Source organism: Alligator mississippiensis, chromosome 5 (assembly GCF_030867095.1).
Source record: "Alligator mississippiensis isolate rAllMis1 chromosome 5, rAllMis1, whole genome shotgun sequence".
NCBI lineage: Eukaryota > Metazoa > Chordata > Crocodylia > Alligatoridae > Alligator > Alligator mississippiensis.
In genome coordinates this window covers 97,637,675-97,660,812 of record NC_081828.1, presented here as the reverse complement: position 1 = coordinate 97,660,812, position 23,138 = coordinate 97,637,675, and positions in this window count along the sequence as shown.

The following is a 23,138-nucleotide window of genomic DNA, read 5'->3' as shown; positions in this document are numbered from 1 at the left end:
CCCCCCCCCAATCTAGCCAGTATTAGATCTTTCAATTAGGATCATAGAATATTATGGCTGGAAGGGACCTCACAAGTTTATCTAGTCCAGCCCCCTGCTCAAGGCAGGATCTTTCTTGACAAGACCATCCCAGTGAAGTGTCTGTCCAACCTACTTTCAAAAATTTCCAAGGATGAAGGTCCCAAAATTTCTCTACATAGCATGTTCTAATGCTTGACCACCCGCATAGTCAGGAAGTACCACTTAATGTTAATTTCCTCTGCTTCCGCTTGAGAAAAAAACATTTCTGTCCTCTCTATAATCATCCCTCAGGTATTAGAAGATTGTAATCAAATTCTCCCTAAGCCTTCACTTCTCCAGGATTAATAACCCTAGCCTTTTCACCCTTTCCTCACAATTTACACTTCTCATACCTTCAATCATTTTTGTCAGTCTCAGTTGGATGCTGTCCAATCTGGTGTTCACCTTTCTGGAAGTGTGGGGCCCACTGGAAACAGTGCTATAGGCCTCATATCACATCTACTGCTCTCTTCCCATCCACAAATCCTGTCACTTTTTCATAGAAGGAAATCAGGTTGTTCAGGTGTGACTTCTTTTTAGATTCAGAGAGAACAGATTCTTTACTATTGTCAAACAAAATTCTCTAGTTATTGTCAAAGTAAAAAAAAAAAAATATATATATATTTTCTAAAAATGTACCTCTATTGTTTCTGCTTCACTCCTTTGGCTTTTATCTAATCTCTTCTGCTAGGATTTCTGTTCTATCTAAGGCACAGGAAAGAAACATCCTGTACCTTAGTTGCAAAGTGTACTTCCTCTATGAAGAAATGTTTAAAACAAATTGTGGCTATGCAAAGTCTGTGTAACCCTTGAAAACAAATGTGTTATGATTAGACAATTACTTTGATAAACTGTATGTGCCAAAATGACACTTGCATACACCCAAAATATTTTAATTCTGTGTAAACACTCTAAGGAGGCTGACACCAATAATACAATATCTTTTAACTGGGTCATTCAGTTCTGAATACATTTAAATGAAGGATTTAAATATGGTGGGGTTCCAAAATAAGTGAGGCCAGAAGATTGTATCTGTCCATATCCTTTTTTTATGGAGTTTTCATGGAAAATAAGTTTGCACTTCTTTCAGATATGTAGCTTTTTTTCCCATCTGTAGGTACATGACTTAAGCAAGAATATAAATCTGTGCAAATCATCACAATTGAGTATTGATATCTCATCATTCACTGATCTCATCTATGACTTGGGATGCCAGAAGTCCAGAATCTAATCTAAACATCCAAATAGTGTTAAACTTCACAGATAAGAATAACTTGAGCCTAACATCTACATTTGAAAACTTGGCAAATAATGCTAGCAGTGCTGGTGCTTGCTCACTACCATGGAAAGTATCCAAAGTAGCACTGTGAGGTAAATGAATCTGTCAAATCAGCAGCTGAAAAAGAAACTAGAAGAGTTAAAACAATTTGACAGGTGGCCCACAGCACTGTTGTTGTGACTACGGGGCTCCCGACAGATCCATAATTTTGGCAGCTGCCACATGTCCACACCCATGGGGAGCCCCAAACCCTGTGTGCTGGATCCAGCACCTGATCACAGCATGTGCAGCCAAGAGAGGGTGGCACTAGCCCCTGAGACTCAATGGTGGTGCACAGGAGCAGGAGAGGGCAGAGAGGCTCAGTGCTGTTCCCTTGGGACCCAATCTTAGCATTTGGGGGAAGAAGAGGGCATCACTGCTCCTCCTCCAAACTCTCTGGACTCCATCCCAGTGGGCAGACAGGGAGGGGGCAGTGCTGCCCCTTTGGACCCAGTAACCTGGCATGTGGGGGGAGGAGAGGGCAATGTTGTCTCTCCCCCAGGACCCAATGGGCCCCACACCATTGATTTTGCCCATGGGTTCAAATGGTTGAGAACCACTGTTATACTGGAAAATAAAAACTTAAGCCAGTCTGATTTGATGATGAAAATGGTGGCATTTCCCAAAAATCCAGCTTGTCTTCAATAATGTTGTATATCTTATCATAGAATCATAGTATCATAGTACTTAGGGTTGGAAGGGACCTAAACAGATCATCAGGTCTGATCCCCTGTCCCAGGCTGTCTGATTAGGCACAAAAGTGCTCCAGAAACATTTTAAAAAAGAATTTACTTAGCACTGTGGTTCACCAAAGTTTTGATCCAGTGGGTCATTTGTCAACCCTTGAAATAGCTCCAGCAGCTATGCACTGTTACTGAACCTCAATTGAGAAAGAAATTATGGCTCTGGGAATAGTGGACTACTTGAATGTAAACTCATGTATTACCAGTGCTCTGTTGACCGCAGTTTGGGAAACACTGGTCTACATACATAACAGAGAGTGACCTCTACTGTAGACTTGACTGAATGGAAGAAGGAAGAAAAACAATTTATAAACTGAACCCAACCATATGTCTCTAATTAGAATACTTTTACCAACAACAATGACTACTACTTTTCTGAAGAAGACTAAATAAAATTATTTAATAAAATGAACAGCAGAGCATGTAATATAACAGTATCCATTTTTCATAAAGAAATCATGTGATTTGTCAGTGATCTGGAAATCAGATATGAAGTGTAGGATTGTCTAATATTTGGTACTAGTGTAACTCTATTCCTATTGAAATCAATGGACATTTTGCCATTAAATAAATTCTTATTTTTCCAATATGTGTTCACAAAGCAGAGAAATGCTTAATTTGTTGTATTACTTGGTCAAATACATTTCTTTGTGTATTACTGAGGCTTAATGAAGGGTTATTTTTTTTTAAAGAAAAGATGAAAATGGTAAGAACAGATTGGTAAGAAGAATTCTTGTTCTGTGAGGTTAGGTACAGCTATTTAAAAAGCCCAGAGCAGAATTGATGTAAGTTACATGGTTTTCTGTAAGCAGCGTAATTTAGATCAGTTCCTAAAAGATCACACATTGACCCTTTGGTGGGGGTGGCAAACCTTAGACTCTGATCTGCCATTTTTAAACCAGCCCATGTGCTGAACTTTTGTTTTATTATGTGTATAGACTAGTTTTGAGTGCTGAACTTCTGTTCTGTTATGGGTATAGACTGGTTTCCAATCACTTATAGGCTAGGAACATACATTACACATAAACTGGTTTAAGTGATCAGAAGCTGGTTTAAACCTAACAGAACAGACATTCAATGCACATAAACCAGTTTCAAAATGGCCAAAAACTGGTTTGCGAAACCTCACTGAATGTAGTATCAAACTTAACTGATTTGACTCAAAAAGGTTTAAGCAATATCCGTCCTAGACCCCTTCCTGGTTTAAGTTAAACCAGAGTCCCCCAGGACCCAGCATGCTCTCTGGACTGGACTCTCTTCTCCAGTAGAGCAGGGCTAGCCCCAACTCTTTGCTCCCTAGCTGGAGCAGGGACAGGCAGGGGTCTGGTTAGAGTGGGGTTTAATTCCCCCCTCCCTGTTCCACTGGCAGGGACCTGCTGGGTCTGGTGGGAGGTCTGTCCTTGCTACTTCAGAGGTGGGACGCCATGGCCCCTGAGGCAGATGGGGCAGGGACGGGGGTTCTTCTTCCATCTACCCCCATTGCCTCCAGGGGACCACAGCTGGGTCTGCTTGCCCCAACTGCTGCGCTCACTGCCTATGTGGGGCAAGTGGCAGAGTTCCCTCCACCAGACACTGGAGGGAGGGGGAATAACCCCTGTCCCTGGCCCCCTGCAGGTCCCCTGCCAGCCAGCATCTGGCTGCTCCCCCACTTGGTTGCTGCAGTGGGAGGGGGAAGGACAGGGAAGGATGGGGGCAGCAGCCCTTGCCAGTGTCGGGAAGTACAATTCCTTCCCAGCAGGGGGCCCCCACTGTGGGGCATGCAGAGCTATGTCAGGCTCTGTGTGGCAGCACCAGGGCCTGGAGTGGCCCAGAGCCCTTCAAGCCTGCCCCCCCCCCCCACCCCTGCTCTGTGGTCCACAGCAGCTTTTCCCAACCCATAGCTCAATTCCCCCCCAACCCCCCACCAGGATGGAGCTCATGCTCTGGGAAACTGTGACGGGGCATCAGCACACACAGTTCAGGGTGGTGGGGAGGGAAGCTTCTGCTCCAATGCGTGGAGCTCTGACTCCAGCTCTCAGATTCATTGGAAGGCAGAAGGCACCCAAGTGGAAGGCGTCCAGAGGCTGCAGCTGGAGTTCTACATGCAGGGCAGAAGCCATGGGTCTGAAGCTTCCAAGCCCCCAACCAAAGCGGTGCAGTGTGGCTGTGGCAGTGGCAGCAGCAGCTTGAAGTGAAGGGGGCAGAACAGCCCTCGACTCTGGCCAGCCCACAGCTGCTTGTGAGTTGCAGCCCTGGGTGCTGCACAGGGCAGGGGGTGCAGCAGTGACGCCAACACATCTGATCTGGCCTGGGAAGCCCACTTCTCAGCCAGCCACCACCTGGCAGGGCCAGATGCTGCCAGCAGGGCCCCTTGCATGGAGGGGGGGACAAGGAGCATGGGAAAGCAGTGGAGTAAGCCCCCTCTGTTGGACACCAGAGGAATAGGGTCCGGAGGGGTTTTATTCCATTGCTTGCCCCAGGTACACAGTGAGCAGTGGTCAGGGAAGGCAGACCCCAGTGTGGTGCCCCAGGGGCACTGGGGTAGAAGGGAGAATAACCCCTCTCTCTACCCCCTCTGCCTCAGAGGCCATGGCAGTCCACCACTGCAGTAGTGAGGGGGGAGTGCCCAGCAGACCTGCTGGGTCCCTGCCACCTCTCTGCCCCCACAACACAGATTCTCTGCAGCCAAGGGTGCTCTCTAGCACTCCATGGCTCCTGGCCTGAGCAACTGCAGGCCTGTGCCTGCATTTTCTCAGTCCAGCAGGAAGCTCTGTGCTGTTACAAACCAATTCAACTTAAGCAGGTAGACTAATCTGCAAAAGTTTAATCAATTCAGGGTCTGATTTTTTGAATGGTTGTCCCTAGCCATACTGGTAAAAGTGTAAAAAAAAAAAAAAAAAAAAAAAAAAAAAAAAAAGTTTAAAAGCCAGAGAGTCCAAGGTTGGTGTGATCAATATCGGAGAGAATTATTTTTCTTACACAAGCTTCTATGGACGTTTTTTTCTGTGTGTGTGTGTGTGCATGTGGGTTTTCTTTTTTTTAAGTTTAAACTTTTTTTTCTCCCCATAATGAAAGACATTGTACACTAGGACTGTGTGAAGCTTCAGGTGGTGATTCAGTTCAGAGGAGATTCAGCCTGATTCGTTGGCTGAACCTCCAAATCTAAATCAAATCAGGGGACCAATTTAGAGGTCCAAATCTATTCAAAGCTATCCAAATCTTTGGCAAAGATTCGGAGAGCTTTGATCATTCGGGCAGTCCCTGGTGGCTGCAGCAGGGAGCTGAAGTCACTCCAAGCTGGTAAGTACTAGAGGAAGGGGGGGGGGTTGGGGGGGAGGGGACCATAGGGAGACACTTGCCAGCCCCCCGACCACCCCCACTCCCCCAGGCCCCCCGACCCCTGCCCACTCTCCCAGCCCCCCATGGCTCTGCCGTCATTCCCAGCTTGGTACTTAAAAAAAAAGCCTGGGTGTTGCCAAGTGGGGGGGTGATCCCCACTGCCTCATGCTGGATGGGGGGCTCTGCATGAGCACCCTTGACCTGCTCTGCTCCCCTGGGGCCCCCACAGTTGCCCTGCCTGCTGGGGCTCTGGCCCTTTGGGAAAAAAAAAAAGCCAAGAAAAGTCCTGGGACTCACTGCTCCTGGTGCAGCCTTGGGGCTTTGGTGGCTTCTGGAGAGCCCCCCACATGATGGGGAGCAGTGGGGATCACCACCCGCCAGAAGAAGCAGAGAGTCCCAGGGTGTCCTCTGTTTTGTTTTTGTTTTTTGTTCTGAAAGGGCTGGAGCTGAAGGGGCTGGGAGAGCAGGTACAGTTTAGGGGCTTGTGCAGAGCCCCTCATGCAGCATGGGGCAGCGGGTATCGCTCCCCACCCAGCAGCACCTGCTGAGCCAGGGCTTTTTTCCCCCCAAGTGCTGGGAGCTAGGGCAGGCCGGGTGGCCATTGCTGGGCTGGGAGAGGGGTGGGGGATGGGCCTGGCTGATTCAGAGATTTGGAGATTTGGCTGCTGCTGAATATCTGGATCAGATTTGGCTGAATTGAATCAGGACAGTGATTCAAATCACTGAATTGAATTGCTTTCCCTTGAATCGGCCGAATCCGAATCCAAAGCGAATACTAGTCACTTCACACAGGTGTATTGTACACCAACTAACTTGGGATAAATTTTAGTAAGGAACTTCAGTTTCAAATTTCAAAGGCCTTTGTATTTTCTAACGTTTTAATGTTTTTCTTCTGTTTTTTTATAAAAGTTGCTTTGACTACATAAAATAATTAAATAAATTAGTATAGCATTTTCCCCTGTTTTGCTTTTTAGACTAAAAAAAATCAATTAATTGGCTCTTCTAGTGGTGCTATAAAAAAAGAAAAGAAAACCAAAAAACTTTGAAGCATAGGGCAGTGATGACCAAATAATGGCCACAAGCTAGCAGAGAGCAGATTTAGACTGGACATTAGGAAGAACTTCTTCACAGTTAGAGTGGCCAAGGTCTGGAATGGGCTCCCAAGGGAGGTGGTACTCTCCTCTACCCTGAGGGTCTTCAAGAGGAGGCTAGATAGGCATCTAGCTGGGGTCATCTAGACCCAGCACTCTTTCCTGCCTATGCAGGGGGTCGGACTCGATGATCTATTGAGGTCCCTTCCAACCCTAACATCTATGAATCTATGACATTTTGTTTGGTTTTTGATATAGATGTGGGAGTGTTACAGTATGTAAGATTGTTCTCCCTTTTTGTTCTTTCCATTGCCTTAAAAAAAGAATAATACATATTTGATAGTGAAGTCTATTTTTTTTTAACCCTGGTCCTTAACTTCCCTTTTGCCTGGTTAGCTGTCAAGTTGACATAAAGACACAATATAAATAAAGGCCATCCTAATAAAAAAAATAGAAGATAAAATATTACAGATTAATTGGCTGAAGCTTAACCTTTGCTAAAAGCTCTAGTCCCAATGTTGCTGTTCTGGCTCTGGCATTACCCCACTGAATTTAATGGGATGACTCAATGTAATCGGGTGTGGGGTAGGGGATATCTGTATTTGAGAGTACTAAAGGTCTGGACTTGTGTACTTTTTAGTAGCAAAAAAAAAAAAAAAAAAAATCTGAATGCTTCATAAACCATTTTAAGACTACAAATTCCAAGACAGTTATAGCTTTACAAAGCTCTTAGTTGCATTTTATTCTTCAGGTTTTTTATTAATTCTTGGCCATAAAACAGCAAGGTTTGTTTAGATCAGTCTTCACCTAACCTTGATTTTATTGCAAATGGCTACTTCTAATTTAAATGCAATTTTATATACAGCATACCATAACACATCTTTGTTTTATGTGGCCCCTCTTACTGGATTCAAAAAGCATTGTACAGGGTTACATACAACAATTTTTTTTTCTGATAAATTATAGAAATGCTTGAATAAAAATGTTGGTGGATTAATTAAAGCATTAAATCATAAGTCCAGTAATAGAGAAATAGATACAGAGGTATAGGAAAACAAAAAGATATTCTGTGAAAGGGAATGAAGAAAGGCAGGTGCTTTTCCAGACAGGAGGCACTGCTGAGGAAATGGTTCTGCACTACAGATATGGTGATGCTGACCCATACTCTTCAGTTCATGATGGAGTACCCAACAATTTCTACCTGTCACACCTTTGTTGTAATATAAAATGGTGTTACAATAAGCAGGAGGCTGCCCATTTAAGACCCCGATGCCTAGGGGTTTGTACATGACTCCAACCTTCCCTTATCATGTCCCATGCCTTGCAGATGTCATCACAGAGTTGCTGTTTGCTGCAAACTCAGCCCCAGCCCTGCTGGTGCCCTTCATTCCCCACCCCTCTGCAACCTCCCCAGCCCTGCTTGTGCCCCTCATTCCCCCTCACAGACCCTTAGCCCTGCTGGCATCCCTCACCCACAGCCTCCCCACTCTGCCCCCTGGCAGGAGGTGGTGGCTGTTGCAGTGGAGCACAGCATCCCCCCACGACCTGCCTGCTGTGGACTTGGGTAAGTGAGGGGAGGAGGGAAGCGTCACACTGCTATGTGCACTGCCAGAGGGGCAGAGGGGACCCATGCCTCCAGATCTGTGTCCAGGGTGGGAACAGGCCCTGGCACAGGTTGCCCACTCTGGAGGTTGGGCTCCTGCCCTCCCCTGGGGCCTCTGCAGCTCAGCAGGTGTGACCCAGCATTGCAGGGCACAGCTCCTCCCCACTGTGAGCTCTGCAATGCCCTGGTGACATGTCCCCTGAGTGTGTGGCAGCAGTCAGAGGCACAACCCTGCGCTGCTTCACCTACTGGTGCCACACAAGCAGGGGACACATTGCAAGGAGCTCGCAATGGCAAACAGTTTCCTGTGTGGCCCTGCTGTGCCCTGCTGTGCTGGGTCACTCTCACTGGGCTGCGGAGGCCCTGGGGGCAGGGCAGCAAGGTAGGAGCCCAAGCCTACAGCATGCAGCCCATCCCCACACATGGCCCACCCTGTGCATAGATCTGGGGGCACAGACCTGCTTTGCCCCCTAGGAGTGCTCACAGCAGCAGGGTGCTGGCCTCTCCTCCCCAGCCCATAATTAGCCACCTGTGCTGTCATATCACTCCCCACTGGGGCCCTTAAGCTGTGCATTGCAGCCCTGGGCTCCAAGCCCCATGCTCCACCTGGCTGGGCAGCAACCCTAGCCCCAGCCCTTCCCAATTCCCCTCCCTCTCTTCCTCCCTACCTATGGCAGCCTCAATTCCCTCCGCTACAACTTACCTGCAGGAGCTGCTCTTCAGGCTGCCTTGCAGCCATGTGTATATACATGCACATGGCACCCCCTGCTTGTCTGCTATCCTCCTGGTTCCTCCCAGCCTCTTGCAGGCTGGAACTCTGTTAGTCTGCAGAGGGCTTGTAGCAAAACCCCCAGTTTTTCTTTTTTTTTTTAAATATATTCCCTTCCCTTTCCCAACCATTTCTGACTTCCTCTCTGCCCTCTCTATCCCTTATAAGTAATTATAAGTAGTCATAGGTAAGCTAAGTTCTTGTATGCTATTATTGTAATAAGTCCCCTTTATATCGTAAATAGTGTTCTATTATGTTCATATTGATTTTTTACTGTTTTACATTGAATTTATATGATTTAGGTCTGTGTCTGTAAAGTAATGTCAAGTAATTTCAAGTTTTCATCTTGTATGTCAAGCTCCATCTTGAGTCCCCTGCCTGGGCATAACCTATTGTATAGTATGTTGTAACTGTGACTTACGTCTAACCAGTGTCATGTAAATTGGTTCCTGAACGAATAACCAGTAACGAACAGACCAGTGCCTTGCATTGACTCACCCAGGATTCACAGACCTCACCCAGGAACAGAGACAAAACCCTGCATTTGAAAGATAAAGAACCTACAGGAACCCAACATTTGAACATATGCATCTGAGCAGGACTGGCCCTTGCCTGGGCATGTCCTTCCCATAGGTGATACAGGTAGCCCACCCCTATAAAAGGGGTGGCAGAGTGTGACCTCCTTGGGGTCCTCTCCATCTGGATGTGTGACCTCCTTGGGGTCCTCTCCATCTGGACCAGCACTACACCATGCCATCTATCCACCCAGAGGCCCTGCCAGCGACCCCCACTGGACAACAGCTTGCTGGAGAAGACCCCAACTGGTCATCAAGGATCAACTCACAGCCCAGGATAGGTAGATATCACCCACCTTTGTTCCCCAAAGGACCTGGACTCTGTCCCCACACACCTTGACATCAATCCCTCCACCAAGCCTTTCCTCTCCTACTACCATTATGTGGGTGTGTGTATGTGTGAGTGTTTCTATATGTGTGTGGGAACCAGTAACTTTGTGGGGCTGGGTAGTGTGTTGTGTGTTTAATAAACCTGTTATTTTGGAACCACAAGTTGGGTTTTTGTCTTGCTGATCTCCTGGCCCTGCTCCAATTTCAGTTCTTTGCCCCTCTGACTTTTGTTCTGTCTCCCTTTTTCTCTTCCATCTTGGCTCTTTCCCTGACACCTCCAAAGCCCCCATATCTCCCTCTATGACCTCCATCCCACCTTAAACCTTGACTTTCACCGCCTCTTACCTCTGCTCCACTGCCTATTGGTCCTGGCTTCTGGCCTTTTATTTTCTAGCTAGCTGCTTTCCAGGCCCCAGCTGTCTCCCCCAGTTACTTCTGGCTGGCTGCTTTCCCAGTCCCCACCTCCTCCAGGCTTGCTTTCCCAGACAGCTTTCACTCCCTGGCCCCACCTCTCCAGCTGCCCCTCCACTTTCTCTCTCCTCCACTCCCTGAGTTGCCAGCTTCTCCCTGATCCAGCTCCTGGTTTCCCCTGGCACCTGCAGCTTCCTTGGCTTCCCAGCTTGCTCTCCAACCCAGCTCCCAGTTTTTCCTGGCACCCGCAGCTTCCCCAAGCTCTCTGGATTTCTCCCTGACCCAGAACCCACAGCTTCCCCTGGCACCTGCAGCCTCCCTGGAGTTTTCCTGGTTGGTTCCCTGACCTGGCTTTAACCCCTGGCATCCCACACACCATCCCAACCCCTTCTCCCACTTCTGCTGCTTTTCCCAGCACCTGCAGCTCCCCCCCACCTTGCACCTGCAGCTCCCCCTGGCACCCACAGCAGCCTCCTGGCCCTGTCTCTTGCTCCTGCTGCTTTTCCTGGCCGTAGCCTTCTCTGCCTGACTTTCTCCACCCGTTCCTGGCTTCCCCAGCTCCACCCATAGCCGCCCCAGAGCCTCCCAACTCTCAGACAGTTTCCTGACCCGGCCCCCAGCACCTGCAGCCTCCCTGACCCAGCTCCTGGCTTATCTTGCTCCACTGGCTTCCCTGCCAGCTTCTCCAATCTCAGCTCCACTGCTCCTCCCAGCACTAGTCCTCTGCTCTACTGGCTCTCCCCAATTAACCTAAAGTAACCTCGAGCCCCAAGTGACCCTGAGTAACTCCAGGACTTTACCTCAAATAACCCTGAACCCCAGTGACCCCAAGTAACCCCAAAGGCAGCTTGACCTCAAGTAACTCTGAACACCAAATTACCCAAAATGCCCCCTAGTGTTAACACACAGGCACAGAAGTGTGTGTTTGTGTGTTTGTGTATGTGTGTGTGAACTCATAGTTTTATATGTGTAGTGTGTGTGTGTGTGTGTGTGTGTATAATTTGAATCATGCCCTCCTATCTAACAGCACAATATTGAGTTCCCAAGTGTTAATCTGGTGTGTATCAAGTCAATATGATCCTATGACCCCAGCTGACATCCTGCCCTTTGGGCATGGGGCTGGACTCGATGATCTTCCGAGGTCCCTTCCAGCCCTAATGTCTATGAAATCTATGAAATAGGCTCACTGCAAAACTGCAAAATCTGTGGGTTTCTCTGCTAAAAAGGAAAAACCCACATTTTTCTCTGCTAAAGGGGGAAATCCACTTTTTACTCTGTTTTCCATGGAAAATGGAAAGAGTGGATCCTTGCTCATCACCCACACTTTATTCCAGATTCAGGACAGAAATGGTCAGGAGTGGAGCAATATTCCTGCATTTAGTTTAGAGCCCCTTCCTATGCATGGCATGGACTACCCAATCACAGATGAATTAGCCATTTGTTATATTATGATAGGCAACTGTAATTATATTGGGATTCTTCTCACAAAAGCTCTAATTGATTGAACCAAATAAGGTGTACTGTCCCAAAGACAGATTTATTATGTCTTCATTCAAATTGGTACTGTCAAAGCAAATCCAGCACTATATTATGCAGCTATTACAGAATTCTAGGACATGCCCCTGTCTGTTTAAATGATGCCACCAGCTAGTATTTACTTTTGTATATAATAGCCTTGGCTATGGTTGTAATAAATTAGCATGTATCTTGTTGCTTTGTGACCAATTTCTTAATCCTGAATTTCTGGTTAGATTCCAGCAACTTTTGCAGAAGAATCTCCTTCTGTCCTTTTGCTCCTTTAAAAATATATGTCACTGATGCATCAGGAAGAAGATGGCATCTATGCTTGTACCTCCCCAAGATTAAAGGAACCTAGCCTAAGACAAAGCAAGTAACTTTTCAGAGATGAGAATTAAAAAAATATACATTACCATTTTTTCTGCTTTGCTTGAGAGGTCAAGCTAACAGTAAAAGGAGAATTTCATGAGACCTCTGAAAAAATTGTGAATGACCTTTGAAATGAGGTGTAAATATCTCAAATCAATCTTGTTGAAAACAATATGCTTACCTTCTGAACACTGAATACCACCCATTGACGGTAATGGAAGTCAATTGTTTATATACTGAGTGTTGTATATAGTGTGTGTATGTATGTGCACATGCATTCCTGCGAGTAAGTGTATCTATTCCATATCATATTTAACTCCTGTTGCTGCCTGCTGTTTTGCTTGAAAAGCATTAGCCCTTGTTTGTTCAATAAAGATTCCTATCTGATCTCATGCAATACACAGAATCTACCATGACCATAAGGAGTGATTGGGTATGTTGTTTCTCATCAGCTGTGAAAACATTTCCAGAAGGGAAAGCAAAGAGATTTTCAGAGGAATGACTCTAAGAAAACCACCTCCAGAAATTCAAGAGTGTGTAAAAACTCAGTGTGGAGAGAAGAACATGAAACTATCTTGGATTACTGTAGCTCAGGTACACCCAGGGGTGTGCCCTGTCTGCCAGTGGAAGAGATGGGGTGGTCAGGCAAGAGTATTTTGAGAGGGGCCTGCCACCTGGGAGCAGTCCCCTCTCTTCTCTATAGAGCCCAGGCCAAGACAAAGTGCTTAAATATATACAAATGTATTGCTACATAAAATAAATATAAATAACAGACATTAAATATGTACCATAAAATTAGTATGTGACACCATATAAAATAACCTGCAGGCAACATATTGCAACACTTCGAGGGACTGCAAAAACATAAACCGGGTAATTCACAGCATAGAAACTAATTAACCCTCCTTCACAGAATAACCGTTAACACTTTGGAACAGGTAACTCAAGGCATCAGCACAATAAACACATATAAGAATCAACCTAGATAAACCCAGGTAAGTTTGAGGTAGCAATACCATAGACATACACAGACAATAATACAGGTAAGTTCCAATAATAGGCAGCAAACACATATGGGCAATGAAGACAGATAAACCTATATAAACTCCCTTAAGGAGTACTCATAATCATATTAACCTGTACATTACGAAGCATCATCAATCACAAAATATGGCGGTGCACTCAGCATCCCATGGGGTGTTCCCTTGAGCCCCTCCCCTTTAGGGCCCCGGGATGTGGACACACCCTTCCCACAATGGAGAAGGGTGGAGGCTGCAAACCCTTCACTCCCATGCCCACCTCCCCTGTGGGAACTGCTTCCCCAGCAATTCACGCTCCTGCTCTGAAGCAGTAAAGGTTCATCCGCTGGTGGCCAGTCCCACAAGGGCCTCTTTCTGGTGTCACCTCTGGCTCCTCTTGATGGCCTGGTGCCCCACAGTGGGCACCCAGGGTGCTCCTATGGGAGCTGAGTGGGTTCCCCAGCCTCACACTGGGGGTCTTTCCCTTTCTTGCTCTGGCACTGGGAATCTTTTAGTTTAATGCAAAGCCACACTCCAGGGCTCTGGTTACTTGGCATAGAGCTGGGGCTAACCTGAGTGGCCTCAAGCTGCTCCCAGGGCCAGCTCTCCATGCACCAATCTGTGCACTGTGTGGGGCCCAAGCAGCCTCAAGCTGCTCCCAGGGCTGGCTCTTCATGAGTCGTCCCACGCACCACCTACCCAGCTGCTTGCCAGGTTCACAGGCTCAAGCCACCTCGAGCAGCTCCTAGAGCCTGAGCGCCATGTGCTGATGCTCAGGCAGGGTCCAGAGGACGGTCATCTCTGGATCTCCTTTCTTCTCGCAGTCCATCATCGCATCTCTCTTTCTCCAGTGTGCTGAACGCACTTTACTTTGCCCCTGAAGTCTGGTGGACCTGCTGTGTTGCAGTCCACAATCTGGTTGGGGAGCTCTTCTCCCCTTCCCTTCAGGAAAGGGGTGGTGCTCGCTTTCCCCCAGCTTGTTTCTCAGGGATTCAGAATTGAGGATTCTCAAGCCCCTAGACACATTGGAGCTCGATCAGTTAAGTCTGTCACATTACTTATCAGTTACATTTCATCATAGTTTCATAGTTTCATAGTTGGTAGGGTCAGAAGGGACCTGAGCTGATCATCAAGTCTGACCCCCTGCCATGTGAGGAAAGAACACTGGGGTCAAATGACTCCAGCAAGGTGTTTGTCTAATTTCCTCTTAAAGACCCCCAGGGTAGGAGCCAGCACCACTTCTCTTGGAAGTTAGTTCCAGATCCTAGCCACCCTGACTGTGAAGTAGCGCCTCCTGAAGTCTAGTCTGAATCAGCCAGCTTGTGACTGTTATTTCTAGTCACTCCTGGTAGTGCTCAGGGGAACAGGGACTCCCCCAATGCCTGCTGGTCCCCCCTGACTAGTTTGTAAATGGCCACTAGATCCCCCCTCAGCCTTCTCTTGTGGAGGCTGAACAGGTTCAGGTCCCTCAGCCTCTCCTCGTAGGGCTTTCCCTGCTGACCCCTGATCATGCAGTTGTCCCTCCTCTGGACCCTCTCAATGCTCTCCACATCCTTCCTGAAGTGCGGCACCCAGAACTGGACACAGTACTCCAACTGTGGCCTGACCAGTGCTGCATAGAGGGGGAGGATCACCTCCTTGGACCTGCTTAAGATCCATCTGTGGTTGCATGACAAGGTGTGGTTGGCCTTCCTGACCGCATCCCCACACTGTCGCCCCATGTTCATTTTGGCACCTATAATGATTCCATGATCCTTTTTCTGTCTCTGCACTGACAAGAAGGGAGTTCCCCAGCCTGTAGGTATGCTGCTGGTTCTTTCTCCCCAGGTGCAGCACCTTGCACTTGTCAGTGTTGAAACCCATCCTGTTCTCATCTGCCCACCCCTGTAACCTGTCTAGGTCCAAATGTAGCCTATTTCTCCCTTGTAGTGTGCCCACATCCCCCCACATGCTAACTTCTATGTGAAATCCAAAATCATGTAATTTATCCTCGTGCCATTTCATTTATTTTTTAAAAGAAAATATTGCTACATTTATTAAAATGAACTGATGTATATTCTCCAATTTTGGGAAAGTGATAATTCACAGTAATACCTAATGCGTTTACATTTTTTTTTTGGTTTTTTTTGCTGGATTTTTTGCTTTTTTTTTTTTTGCTTTTCCTTTCTATGCTTATTCTTTGGAGTAAGTTCCCATAGCCTTGAAACTTTTTGGAAGTCCTTTACTTTATGCTAAGTGGGTAGAATATGGTAGCATTCTATATGCAGATAGTACAGTGCTTGCACTTCCTCACAAAGCAAACTGAAGAATTCATACATCAGATGTGTTCAGTATGATGTTGACTGCTCCATATCCTCATTTTATTCCACCTAGCCAAAAGACACTTACATAATTGCTCAATGTCATGGATTGACTGGGAATATATTCATCTGGTCAGGGGAACAACTTCAGAATAGCTGGGGATAGTAATCCCTCTGGCCATAAATTGCTGTAAAACTGCAAAAAAACTCTAAATTATTGGGATACCTGGGAGATGATAGCAACCAGTTAAAGGGTATGATATAAAGAATAATCTAGTGTTTAATATGAACACGTTTGGCTGGAAAACAACCTTTGGGGTCCTGAACTGGGTTTCATTGGAGTGATGAATCCTTGCATTTTCACCCCACAGAAGATCTTTAAAACCCTGTACTGGCTTAAATGAGCCATAAGGGAAAATGGCCTTTTTTCCAGTGTCTAGCCTTGGAGGAAAAACTTCAGTCTCCTTTTTCTGTTGTTAGAAGGTCACAAAATTTAGAGTATCTCCTTTAAGTACTTATGTATAGCACAGAGTTTGCTTGTTTGTGTCTCTTGGGTGTGAACTGCAGCTTGCATAGGTGCTTTTTATTTAAAAAATGAGAGTATTAAAATGTGCTCTGCTTGGGGCATTGCTTTCAAATCTCCTGATCTGTGTTCATCTTCTAAACTTTGTGTGTTGAGATTTGAAGTCTAGGATCTTTCCTGATTGTCTGTGCTATAAAACCCAAATCAAAGAGGCTTTTACTTTTATAAACTAAATGTTAGTACCTCAACATCAAGAGGTGAAGTGTATGAAGAAAACCTTTACTTTCTGTTAAGATTGCCTGCTATATTCCTCTCTGCCTTACTGGTCAGAGGGGTTGAGCACCAGACCCTGCAAAACACCAAACTCAGGAGCAGTATTTGGCTCAACAAATCTGTTTCAATAGAAATGCAGTTGCGCATCTTGCTTGATTCACACCTAATAAAGGGTTCTTATGGTATATCCTGGGTTAATTTGCAACCACATAAAATAATCTTGTGCTGATAGAAGGGAATTATTTTTAGTGTAAAAGTAAACTATTTCCAAAAGTAGGTTGATATACTAAGGTAAAGGGAATGATGGAAGTGGCAATCCCTTGATTCAAGGATGTTCTTTACCATGGATGGGCCTTGAGGTGGCTTAAGAGTCCAGTCCTTGAGTGACAGACCTATCTGCAGAAGTTGCAAATCTTTTTTGCTGGGGAGAGTAGGTCATAAGGTAGGAGTTCTTTCCTTTTCCTTCCTCTGTTCTCTCTTCTCTGCTTCAAAAGCAATGCACCTTACCTTTAAAGAGGCTGCCTTTTGGCTGAGGTTGCAATGCCATTGGATTTGGTCAGCAGCCAGCTCCTCCCACATCTTGATGTTAGCATCCGTTTTCTTGAGGTGTGCCTTCAACATGTCCCTGTAACATTTCTTCTGGTCACTGCAAGATCTCAGGCCATTACTAAGCTGGGAGTAGAGCTCTTGTTTGGGGATTTGAAAGATGGACATCTACATGCATGTCTAGATCAGATAAGTTAGTGTTTGAGGATAATTGACTCAGTGCTGGTATCATTGGTTTTGATAATGATGCTGGCATTTATGTTGTTATCTTCCTATTTGATGAGAATTTTCTGAAGGCATCATTGGTGATACCCCTCTAGGTTCCTGAGATGACAACATTAGGTTATCCACATTTCACATACATAGAGGAGAGAGTGGGGGTGATGACTGCATTGCAGACCTGGAACTTGGTGTCTTTCCAGAGATCATGATGAAAAAAGAAATGCCAAAGCAATTTGCCAAAGGAGGAAGTTGTGCAACAGATCCTGTGCTGTATCTTTTTATCAATGTTCAGTCTCTGAGAAAGGTAGCTATGGAGATAGAAGTACTGAACTACCTCCAGGGTCTTTCCCTTGATTGTAATGTGGGAGTGGAAGGGTGGAGGTGGTCCTGGCTCAGGGAAGTCTTTTCAATATTGAGAGAGAGGCCTAAAGTTCGATAATTTTCTCTGAAAAGATCTAGTGTGGTCTGGAGATTTTCCTTATTGTGTGCAAAGATTGCGCAGTTGTCAGAATATTGAAGGTCAGGGATGACTGTTTTGAATATTTTGGTCTTTGAGCAAAAATGTCCCAGATTGAGGAGCCCTCCATTTGTTCAGTATTCAATGTCAATTCCAGAAGGAAGGCAGTCCTTAATAAGATCCAGGATGATTGCAAAAAAACATAAACTAAAGAGTTGGGGTAATAACACATTCTTTGCTAGACCCCTGTTCGGGTTACAAATGGATATGTCTCTGAGCTGCTACATAGGATGGTCTAGGTGCAGCTGGTGAACTCAGACTGGTGGGGAGGGTGGAGCATGCCACGGGTGTTGAGGGTGGGGGGTTGCAGCCTCCCTGCTAGTGTCCGGAGTGCTCTGGCCAGCTGCAACCTCCCGCTCCCCATTCCTGGCTGGCTGCAAACCCCATCCCACTCCCAGTTGGCTGCAACCCTGCCCCCTCCCATGGGATGCTCCACCTGTCCCAGCAATCTGAGTTCACCAGCCATGCCTGGGATGGTCACAGTCATCTGGTCATGAAGAAGCCTCAGGACCTTTATATACTTTTCAGGACATCCAAATCTGCCCAGTGTTTTCCACAAGGCTTCACAATTGATGGAATCAAAGGCTTTACTGAAGACAGTGAAGGCCATATACAGATCCTGATGTTATTCTTGACTTTCTTTTTTTAGGATCTTGCAGGCAACAAAGATCATGTCAGTTGCCCCGCAGGATAATTTGAAACCACAATGAGATTTCAGCAGGACTTCCTCAGCAAGTTGTAGCAGATGGTTCACATGCAGGCAGATTTTTCCTTGCTGTGGAAAGGAGGGCAATACCTTGATACTGTCCACACACAGAATTATCTGTTTTCTTGAAGATAGTCATAATGTTGGCATTCCTCAGATCCCCAGGAATTTCTCCATTGTTCCAAATGCATGGAATAAATTTGTGGTGTCTCAGTACCAGTTCTTTGCCACTAGCCTTTTAGATTTTAGCAGGTATGCCTTCTGATCTAGTACCCTTGTTCTTAGTTTCCTTGACAGACTTCTTCTAGGATAGGAGTGTTGACAAGTGATCCTCTTTTAGGGTGTTGGGGGATAGAGTATATGGTGGTATCTGCCACAGTCAAATTATGGCTTATGAGTGCCTCAAAATGCTCTTTTCATATAGCTTGGATAGAATCACTGTCTTTGAGGAGCTTTGAGTCATCCTGTGCTTGCAGGAAAGTAGGACCATGGAAAGTTGGGCCGTAGATGCCTTTTACTGCCTGGAAAAATCCAAGCATGTCATGTTTGTCAGCATAGAGTTAGAGATCTTCTTGGTTTTATCTTCTAGCACTATTTATTTATTTTCCAGATCTTCCTTTGAACTTTGGCTTTGAGGAGCTGATATGTCTCTTTCTTCTGCTGAGATGAAGTGTCATTTTGCCAAGCAGAATTTGCACTTCCCTCCCAGCTGAGGAGGGTTTGGATCTCAGTCACTCTCATCAAGCCAAACTTGGTGTCAACAGGTGGTATAAGCCAATGGTTTCAACACAAGCCATATGGAGGGTGGTTTTATACCCCTTCCCGTGTTCCTCAATGTTGCTTTCATTTATGGACAGGGCAGAGAGCTTTCCATGGAGATACCTTTGGAAATCCTTACAGACCTTCATGGCTCATGACCTTCCTCATTACTTTTGGCTGTTTTTGGTGTTTTGGAGCAAGCCAGATGTTTGTAATGGGTCTGACAAGATGGTGATATGTCCAGCAGTTGTCAGTTCCTTGCATGGCTCATGTGATACAGACATCCATTTGATTACAGACCTTAACATAGTTAAGGAGGTGTCAGTGCTTCCAGTGAGGGTTTCTTCATGTGTTCTTTTGTCTGTCACTCTGAAGATGGTGTTCATGGTGACAAAACCATGCTACATGTATTTTCTCAGAAGGATGCCATTGGAGTTGCCTTTCCCTACTACTTCCTTCCCAGTGATGCCACTCCAGAGTTCCAGGTCATGTTTGACTCCAGCATTGAAGTCACCGAGGTGAATGATCTTGTCCTCCTTGCAAATTTTAGTCAGAATATGGTTAAGATTGAAGTAAAACTGACCTTTGACATTTACCTCATCACCCTAAACATTGGAGCATAAAAGTCATAGAATCATAGAAAATTAGGGTTGGAAGGGACCTCAGGAGGTGATCTGGTCCAAGCCTCTGCTCAAAGCAGGACCAGCTCCAAATAGATCACCCCAGCCGAGGCTTAAAAAACCACCAAAGATGGAGATTCCACAACCTCTGGGTAACCTGTTCCAGTGTTTTACTACCCTCCTGTTGACAGTTTTTCCTAATATCTAACCTAAACTTCCCTTGTTGCAACTTGAAATCACTGCTCCTTGTTCTGTCATCTGCCACCACTGAGAAAAGTCTAGTTCCATCCTCTTTGGAACCACTCTTCACACAAATACCATCTTAGTCTTCTGTTCTCTAGATAATGTGCTAATGATGGTGGCATGCTGATCATAAGAAGTTTGTTTATGCCCACAGGGAGCTCTGTAACTTGACTGAGCTGATTCTTGATCATTAAGCAAATGCTGTGAACTCATCTCTCCTGGGTCAGTTTCTCCTTCCAGAAGAAGGTGTAGCCTCTTCTTTCAACTGACCCTCATCTGGTCATCTTGTCATCAACATCAATGTTGATGTTGTGTCTTACTAGTTCCCTCCAGACGATGGCCATTTTTCTTTCTGGTAATTTGTTGACTTGGTGCAAATGTTCCACATTGTGAAAATTATTTTCTTAGGATGTTTTTGACTGCAGAGTGAGTGATCTCACTGGATGCAGTTATCCACCCAGGAGCAAGTAAGAGAGCTTAGTTTAGGGCACCTTTTCTAGCTCCTTCTCATTGTGGGGTGAGCAAAGGGGATCCTGATTAGGAATGCTCAATCATGCTAGCAGCTGCCAAATTGAGGTTGCTAGATGACCATTAGCCACCTGGATGAAGATTTGTCTGCATGCAGTTGCAGATTCCATCACCACAGAGCTTTTGGAGGTTGGTACAGAACAGCATATTATTTCCTATGTAAAAGCCTGTGCATGACTTAGTTTAATGTGATGAACCTTGTGCACAGAAACAGCAACCACAAATTCTTGAAAAGGTGGAGATCTGAGCCCAGTGGTAAGGGAGAACCCTAGATAACAGGAGACTTACATCTTGCAACAGATTTCTTCCATCTTTACAGCCACTGAGATCTATTATGTTCTTCTGCCTGATCCACCATTGAGGACTTGGGGTTGGGCCGTGGTTTGTCTGGAACCTCCCCTCAGGCCTGACCCTGCCAGGAGCGTAAGACTCCAGGTGACATAGCTCTGAGCATCATTGGAACACACAAGCCAATCCCACCACAAGGTCTCAGTCCATGTAGAGGATTGAAATGGAATGTTTTTGGTAAATATTCTTTTTTCTATTTTGAATATTAATAAAATTACACAAAATGGGAACGGCAATTAATGATCAGTCTCTTTTTACCAGGCTTCTGAATGACTTTCTTGCATCAAGACAGCTGCAGAATAAGAAAGATTTGTGTTGGGATCATTGCATAAGGCTTTACTCTCCCTCCTGCCTAATCAATTTTAAGAAAAGTAAAGCTCATATACTAATATTCTGTCTTAGTGTCTGCCTGTCCAACATGCTTCTTTAAGGTCTTCACTGAATGGTTCTTGAATGTATTTTGTTAATGAATTATAGATCCTGTATGTTTACTGTTTGTTTGGCATCAGTGGGCACATCTATACAAGGTGCTACATCACCATAGCAATGAGCTACAGTGACTAGTGTTAGTGGACATGAACTGTAATGCCAATGCTACTGTATAGTAGCAATGAGCTACTGCACAGTAGCAATGAGCTACTGCAGAATAGCTCATTGCCACTGCACAGTAGGGTTAGAAATGACCCTTGCACCACTGGGACTGCTCACTTAGTACTTTCTAAAATAACAACTGCACAATTGAGTGAACATGTAGATGCACCCAGTGGCCATGTCCACACATGCCCCTATGGCATTGTTGTTATTGTGCCATCATTTAGTACTTCCTTTTGGAACTACTAAATGATGGTGCAGTAATAGCCCATACTGCACCATGCCGGCAGCACATGGTTATTTTAAGCTACTACATTGCCATAGCAAAGCACTAAACCAAGGAAGTGTGTTGCTATGTTGATGTAGCTACAATGTTATGGTTTGTGCCTGCTAACTCTATGTCACTGTAGAGCATTGTAGACATGCCCAGTGAGTTTTAAGTCAAAAGCAGTAAATCATTCCAGCAGGGAACATGAAAAAGCCCAAATAAAGATTTTTATCATTTGACCATTCCAGTTGTATTTCCCCATATATGATTTCTCATTTTGTTTCCAGGAGAGAAATTGTAAGCAGAGACAAGGTAAACCAAGAAAGCATAAGGGTTATTGTTGTCTGGCAATTCATGCCAGGAGCTTAGCTGTTTTCACTGAATGGTTGGGTAGAAGGGTATTACATCAGAGTAAATAGAAGTAAAAAAACCCCAAAATATTGTGTTGGGAAAGTATAGATGGAAAAGTTAGATGACAAAGACCACAACAAGCTCAAACAATAGCCAAGTATGCATAGTCAAAACTCACCTTTAAAATAGAAACGAAGCTGTGTACAAATGCAGAAGTTAATAAAAATGCCTGTTTTCAAATTAAGTTTCCTGAAGACAGATAAAGACTACTGATGCATTCCACTATAATGATTTTGCTTCTCTTCTTGTTGACTTATTTTATGTGCAGTACTCTTTTTAAAATAGGATCCTAAGGTTTTAGCTTTGCTGGCATGATGCTCCATAAAGTCACATGAAACTCCTGTGCGTAACATCATCTGATGCTTTGTGATACAACATACAGAGCTAGAAGGTAGTTAGGGGGTTCATCTACATGCACAGTTAATGCAATGTGATTAATGTGATGCTGCCGAATGCAACGTTTACATGTGATCCTGGGACACCAGAAATTTGAGCTGGGGCAAAGCAGCTCCTGGCTGGCAGGGGCCATGGGAAAGGGGGTCAGCCTTGGGTTCTAGGTGGTGCTGTCAGGCAGAAGAGGGGCTGGCAGGAGCCAGGTATCTGTTCCTTGGCTGACTGGGCAAAATTTGCACCCATTGGTTACTGTCTACACGTGTGTTTGATAACACTTAATGAGTCCACCTTAAGAGTCTGTTCCTGATGGAACTATATTGCAGTGGAGTTAATTAGTTTACTCTGCCCTAATATCAGTGCATGTGTAGACAGTGATGCTTTACTGCAAAGCTAATTAGTCAACTCAGCAGTAAAGTGCACATGTAGATTCTACACCCTGGGTGTAATCACTGCTTACCCTGAGGAGGACCAGATGACTGCTATTTGGTTGAACCTAGGAATTCAAATAAAAATATTTGTTTGCAAGCTTTTTAATCCATCCCTGTTTAGTGAATCTAAACTCCGACATTTTACTACATTTCATGCTTTTGTACAAGACATATATATATGAAAGTTGTAGTTCAAAAGTGTAAGCTGAACTTTCTACTTCACTATACCATGGCAGTGGATGCTTGTATTAAAGAGACTGAGCCAGTGGGTGGAAAAGAAAGAAATGTCTTTATGATTCATTACCTTGGCAATTGCTACTATGGATAAAGCTGGAACT